The sequence below is a fragment of the Octopus bimaculoides genome, chromosome 10 (genome assembly GCF_046866305.1).
Source record: "Octopus bimaculoides isolate indiv1 chromosome 10, ASM4686630v1, whole genome shotgun sequence".
In the NCBI taxonomy this organism is placed as follows: Eukaryota; Metazoa; Mollusca; class Cephalopoda; order Octopoda; family Octopodidae; genus Octopus; species Octopus bimaculoides.
This window is the reverse complement of record NC_142937.1, coordinates 15,660,834-15,667,726: the sequence shown is the minus strand read 5'-3', so window position 1 is coordinate 15,667,726 and position 6,893 is coordinate 15,660,834. Positions and strand designations below refer to the sequence as shown.

Here is a 6,893-nt window from a genome sequence, read left to right as displayed (position 1 = left end):
ATTATTATTATTATTTTTATAATTATTATTAAGGACAAAATGCTTAACACCATTTTGTCTTACAGTTCTATATTTAAGAGATGAGGAATTATTTACATTATTTACATTATTTACATTTGACGGATATTTCTCCTCATATGGCGTAGTGGTTAAGAGCGCGGGCTACTAACCCCAAGGTTCCGAGTTCGATTCACGGCAGCGACCTGATTAATAATAGTAATAATAATAATAAATAATAATAGTAACATCGTTAGGAATGAGAACCCAAGTTCGAAATTTCCCCAAGACACCTGACGAAGGCTGGAGGGTATATCAGCCGAAACGTTGTGTCAACAACAAACAAGATGAGGAGAAATATCTGTCAAATGTAAATAATGTAAATAAACTATTTTGTCTGTCTTTATATTCTGAGTTCAAACTCCACCAAGCTTAGCTTTACCTTTCCTCATTTGGGGTCCATAAAATAAGAAGCATTTGAGCATTGGAGTTGACATAATCAACTTGATATTACTGGCCTTGTGCTAAAATTTGAAACCATTTACTAAGATATTGTTTTTAGCCGTGTTTGCTTGTTTGTCCATGGACAAGATATCTCAAGAACCACTGGATGAAGCTGGATGAAACTTTCAGGGATGTTTGGCCTCGTGACTGGCACAAACTGATTAGATTTTGGCATCGAACTGGTACCAGACAAAGATTCTGGATTATTTTTCCTGTTTTTTTATTTAATTTTTGAGAGTGGTCAAGTTCATTTTTAGCATTTTCTTTTTTGAGAGCAGATATTCTCATTTTAAAAATCATCTCTAGCTAATCATTGAGAGGACGTTGGTGTTGGTGGAGGTTTCTGTTCTCTGGGTGCTCTTGTTGTTATTATTATTATTATTATTATTATTATTATTATTATTATTATTATTATTATTATTATTTTGATGCTGCAGTTGCAGTTATGAATGTTATTTAAACTCATGATTAAGCAAACCTAGAACCAAAGGCATTCCAGCAATAACATTTCACATATTTTTCCCATGGGTGTATTTAAGAATACATGATGCAAATATATTCATCCTTGTTTAAAATAACAGAGGTTAGATTCAAAGGAGATTTGGCTGCTATTTCTAGCAAACCAATCAACTATAGAGGGCCTCCCCTTGTTAACATATACAATGAGTTGCAGTTATGCATGCTCTCTATTTTTTCCATCAGACTGAATGTACCACTAATGTCTATTGTTTGGTTATTAACACAGCACAATGCCAGCAATAAGATAGGAACTCTTAATCATGTATCCACCAGTATTCCAACAGCCTATAAACTTGGCAAACTGCAAAGCTTAAGCTCCATGATGACCACGTTAAGATAATATAAGATAATATTGTATATTTATGAGAAAAGCTGAGCGCAAGAGCTGAGGAACTTGGCTGGACATCAAATATATTGATCAGCCATATTCAAAAGAGATGACCAGAAAACGTACAGATATATAATACGAATGGCTGATACCATGCTGCATAGAAATATAATGTCCAAATTTCTGAATATAATAAATTGAAACATTATATATGTCGTATGTTTGCCAAACAGCTTTATCTGTTTTATGTGAAAGCATATTTACATATTTACTATTTGACTTGCCAAAAAATATTTTGGATGGTCCTTTTTATATTTTACTTACGTAATGTATATGTATACATGCATACATGCATGCATGCATAGGTAGGTAGGTAGGTAGGTAGGTAGGTAGGTAGGTAGGTAGGTAGGTAATTAGGTGGGTAGGTGAGTAAATTTGGAAGGATGGCTGGATGGATGAATGGATGAATGAATGGGTGGTTGGGTGGATGGATTGATGGATCAATGGATGGATCGGTGGATGGATGGACAGCTAGCTAGATAGATAGATACATAGATAGATAGATAGATAGATAGATACATACATACATACATACATACATAGACCAAAAGACAGGCAGGCAGGCAGGCAGGCAGGCAGGTAGGTAGGTAGGTAGGTAGGTAGGTAGGTAGGTAGCCTGGATGGATGGATGGATGGATGGGTGGGTGGGTGGGTGGATGGACAAACAGATAGACAGACAGACAGATTGACAGATAGATGGACAGATGGTTACACAGCTAGGTAGATAGATAGACAGACAGACGCACACACAGACAGGCAGGCAGGCAGGCAGGCAGGCATGTAGGCAGACAGGCAGACAGACAGACAGACAGACAGACAGACAGACAGACAGACAGACAGACAGGTAGGTAGCTAGCTAGCTAGCTAGATAGATAGATAGCTAGATAGATAGATAGCTAGATAGATAGATAGATAGATAGATAGATAGATAGATTTCTTTTATTAGCCACGCAGGGCTTTACACAGAGGGGACAAATACAATGTAGAGCTTTTCGTTTTGGGAGGGGGAAGGAGAGGAAGAAAAGGGGGTGGGGGTCGATCAAAAGGGATCGTAGGAAAGAAGAAGAAGAAGAAGAAAAAAGATAGATAGATAGACAGACAGACAGACAGACAGACAAACAGACAGACTGGCAGATAGATAGATAAACATTGTTATAAGCCACATTTTGTGAGTGAAAGCATCATTGGTTATTGATTTCCAACAGACCAATCACAAATATTGATTTCCAACAGACCAATCACAAGTTCATTGCATTTCAGCTGGCAAGGGCGTTGCACAATTTGGGTGGAAGAAATGCCAGAAAATAGTTTTGCTCAAAATACCAGTTTATTGGTTTTTCTTGACTGTGTGTTTATCTTTTACTGATCTACACAAATATACATACATGCTATATACGTTCAAACCCAATGCCTGACACCTTGGCCAACTATATCCTTCTAGAGTCACACATTAACCCTACGCCCCTCGGGTGAAATTTGGTGTAGAGAGGCATTGTGGAAGCACTTGTCACACATGTGTGTGTGTGTGTGTGTGTGTATGCACATATGCAGGTATGTATGTATGCATGTGTGTGTGTATGTATGTATGTATGCACATTTGTATGTATGTATGTATGTATGTATGTATGAATGTATGTATGTACATATGTATGTCTCTTCTATTTTTTAATCATTATAAATTTTCCACCGAGGAGGGAGCTGGTTTCTAAAAAAGATACAAGGCTCTACCTTTGTGATGTAGTTAACACAGACAAATTCACATTTGTAACCATCCCATTCTTTAACCCAACAGCACATTCAGGATGCCACAGTTGGAAGGAGAGAGAGAGAGAGAGAGAGAGAGAGAGAGAGAGAGAGAAAGGGAGAGATCCACCAGTACTTGAGTGGTTCTCATTCTCAGTGGTCCTTATAGACAGAAGCAATGTGAAACAACACAGCATGCCAGAATTGAACCTACAAAATTATGAACATGAGCCAAATAACTTAATTCATAGGTTACATGACTTCATATTCAGACGTATTTATGTTCATTCATGCATGCATGCAACAAAACATATACGTACACATATATACATAATGATTGCCTCATCTTGTCTGATGATAGCCATCTTACATTCAGCCTGATTGTTCTGATTTACTTTCATCCTTACAGGTGCAGGAATAAGATTTTTCATGCCATGCGTCCATCATCATAGAACTTTATAAAATTATATATACCCAGGCCTATTCCCCATTTTTTTTTTTTAGGAGGGGGCAGCCACAATAAGACACACACCAGGCATTCCATTCATTTCTCAGCTCAAAGAGGCAAGTCCCGTCCTATGCTCGGGTTAAGGCATAGAATGCAATCCCTAATATCAGCAGCAGGGCCCGACAGCATATGTTGGTTTACCCTCACCACATCATGATAGTTCCGTACCCCTTTGAGCAACATCAAATTCACTCATCCATCCAAAAACACTCTCCAAGCTTTCCTATCACTTATAAACTCTTGCCTCTCTCATTTCCAAACCTCTAACCATCAAAGCTTTCCTTACTCCATTCATCCACCCATCCACACAAACTGAAGTCTGCCTCTGGTTCTGTTGCCTACCACTTCTGCCTTCATCACCCTCCTTACCATCCGCTCCTCATCCATTCTCTCCATGTGGTCAAACCACCTCAACATTCGTCTATCCATTCAGGTTGTTAGATTTTCTTTCATTCCCGCTCGCCTTCGCACCTCCTCATTCCTCATCCTGTCCATCCATGTCACACCAACCAGAGCCCACAAACAACTTTATAAAATACAAAAGAGATAAAGAAAGAAAGATGACTGGTAACTGTTTTGACTACAAGTTTTGTGTCAGAGTATCTTTGCCCTGTAATAAATGCATACATACATATAAGCATGCATGCAAACATACGTACATACATACATACATACATACATACATACGTACATACATACGTACATACATACATACATTCATTGGGATTTTCAGAAAGAGACATCGACTGGCTAATTCGTACATTACAAGTGCAATCTGTGAGTGAAACAGTAAAAATATGCAAGACTTTTCTCAAGCTCCAAATGTGAATTCGTCTGTGTTAACTACATCACAATTAACTGTGTTAACTACATCATTATTATCATCATCACCACCTTCACCACCACCACCACCACCACCACCACAACCACCACCACCACCACCAACACCACCACCAACACCACCACTAAAACCACCACCACCACCACCACCACCTATCACTACCACCACCACCTATCACTACCACCACCACCATCTTCATCGCTACCATTGCCAAAAGCACCACGACCATTGCCACCACCATCACCATCATCTTCATTACTATCACCATCACCACCATCACCACCACCACCACCACCACCACCATCATTACCACCACCACCACCAACACCACTATCATCATCACCACTACTACCACCACCATCATCATCATCACCACCATCATCATCATCATCATCTCTTTCTCTCAAACCTCAAAGTAATTTAGATATAAGCATATCGGCTCCAAAATTATTCATCCAATTAACTAAAGCAATTTCTATATTATCATTATATTATTATTATTATCATTATTAGTATTATTATTATTATTATTATTATTATTATTATCATTTGTTTAGATACAAGAAATGAGAAAAGAAAAATACTCTTTACTATACCTTGTAAGAATTATTAAATTCACTTCATTAATTATTTCACTGCTTTGCACAAAATATCCCTTGCTATGTAAGGCTGTCAGACGTTTTAGTAGGACCCATGAAAAAGCTTAACATTTAGACCAAGAGACATGTTTTCACTAATACAGCTGACTTAGTCGCTGTGTGAATCTTCCTCTCAACAGCATCACAAAATATCTCTTTTGAATGCTATATTTTCTCATCCCCATCTTCATTTTCTTATTCTTCTCTCACGTTATTGTTCAGTCATTGTTAATCAATGATTATTGGATGTTGTTATGACAACTAATTAGCTCTCGTTTACTATATAGTAATTTTGCAGTATATAGATATACTCTTGCTGCCATCACATTTTTCAGGAATTACATTTTTTTTTTTTTGTTCTAATACATTTATTCTCAAGGTGGACATAAGAAAGATAGAAAGACAAATGCAGTGAGAGAGATAAGAGAGACGAATGTGTGTGTGTGTGTCTGTCTGTATGTCTTTCATCTTTTCAGCATCGATATAGTAAGTACCAGCTGATCACTGGGTTCGATGAACTTGGCTTATCCTCTCCATCAAAACTGCTAGCTTTGACCCAAAATGTGAAACCATTATATATATATATGTGTGTGTATATATGTGTGTATATATATGTGTGTGTGTGTGTGTGGACTTATGTATATGTATATATATATTTGTGTATATATACATATACATATATATATATTTGTGTGTATATATATCATCATCATCATCATCATCGTTTAACGTCCGCTTTCCATGCTAGCATGGGTTGGACGATTTGACTGAGGACTGGTGAAACCGGATGGCAACACCAGGCTCCAATCTAATTTGGCAGAGTTTCTACAGCTGGATGCCCTTCCTAACGCCAACCACTCAGAGTGTAGTGGGTGCTTTTACGTGTCACCCGCACGAAAACGGCCACGCTCGAAATGGTGTCTTTTATGTGCCACCCGCACAAGAGCCAGTCCAGGGGCACTGGCAACGATCTCGCTCGAAAACCTACAAGGCCAGTCAGGCGGTACTGGCAACGGTCACGCTCAGGATGGTACTGGCAACGGTCACGCTCAACGGTCACGCTCAGGATGGTATATTACATTGTAAAATACAAAATGGCTAATAGTTAACAAGATGAGACACACATAAGAAAGAAGAAAGCAAACGACCACTGATGAGGTCACAGAAGTGTGACGAAAGAACTCTGGCCGAAATAAGATTAAGATTAATGTAATATAAAGCTGAAGCAAATTAACACCAAATATACTGTGCGTGTGTTTTTACTCAGCAGAATTTGAACTCATAAGATAAGCTTTTCTGCTATAAGCACAAGGCCTGAAATTTGAGGGAGGGGTAAGTCGATTACATTGACCCCAGTCTTCAACTGGTACTTATTTTATCAACCCCAAAAGGATTAAAGTCAACTCAGCAGAATTTGTTCTCATAAGATAATAATTTACAAAATGCCACTAACCATTTTGCCCAGCATGCCAATTTTAATAATAACGCCTAATATACTAGGTGGAGGGGGGCGCCAAAAAAGGGGTCTCAGGGAGTAGCATCCCTGCCTTCTTGAGCTAGTTTTCCACCGCATTTCTTAAAAATCATGGTAGAGGCCTTGGTCTCAGGATCACTCATGTCTAGAAACTGAGGTTGGGGATAAGCAGGGGCATGCTCCCTATAGAAAATCCAACTCCAAAGAAGCCTCATGATAGCAAAGGAGAATGGGCACCAGCCAGGCCAAAGGTTTGTGGTGGGGCTGCACCTGCCTACCTC

At 38.7% G+C, this 6,893-nt stretch overlaps 1 protein-coding gene across 1 annotated transcript in view; it reads right to left on the bottom strand.

Annotated features, from left to right (window-relative positions):
* LOC106880728 (regulator of G protein signaling 9-binding protein) overlaps positions 1-5,526 on the bottom strand; it is an 86,730-nt gene extending 81,204 nt beyond the window's left edge. Inside the window, exon 1 of the mRNA XM_089358216.1 lies at positions 5,097-5,526. The gene's annotated coding sequence lies outside the window, so the exon portion shown is untranslated. The remainder of the gene's footprint in view (positions 1-5,096) is intronic.
* Between the last annotated feature and the right edge of the window lie 1,367 nt (positions 5,527-6,893).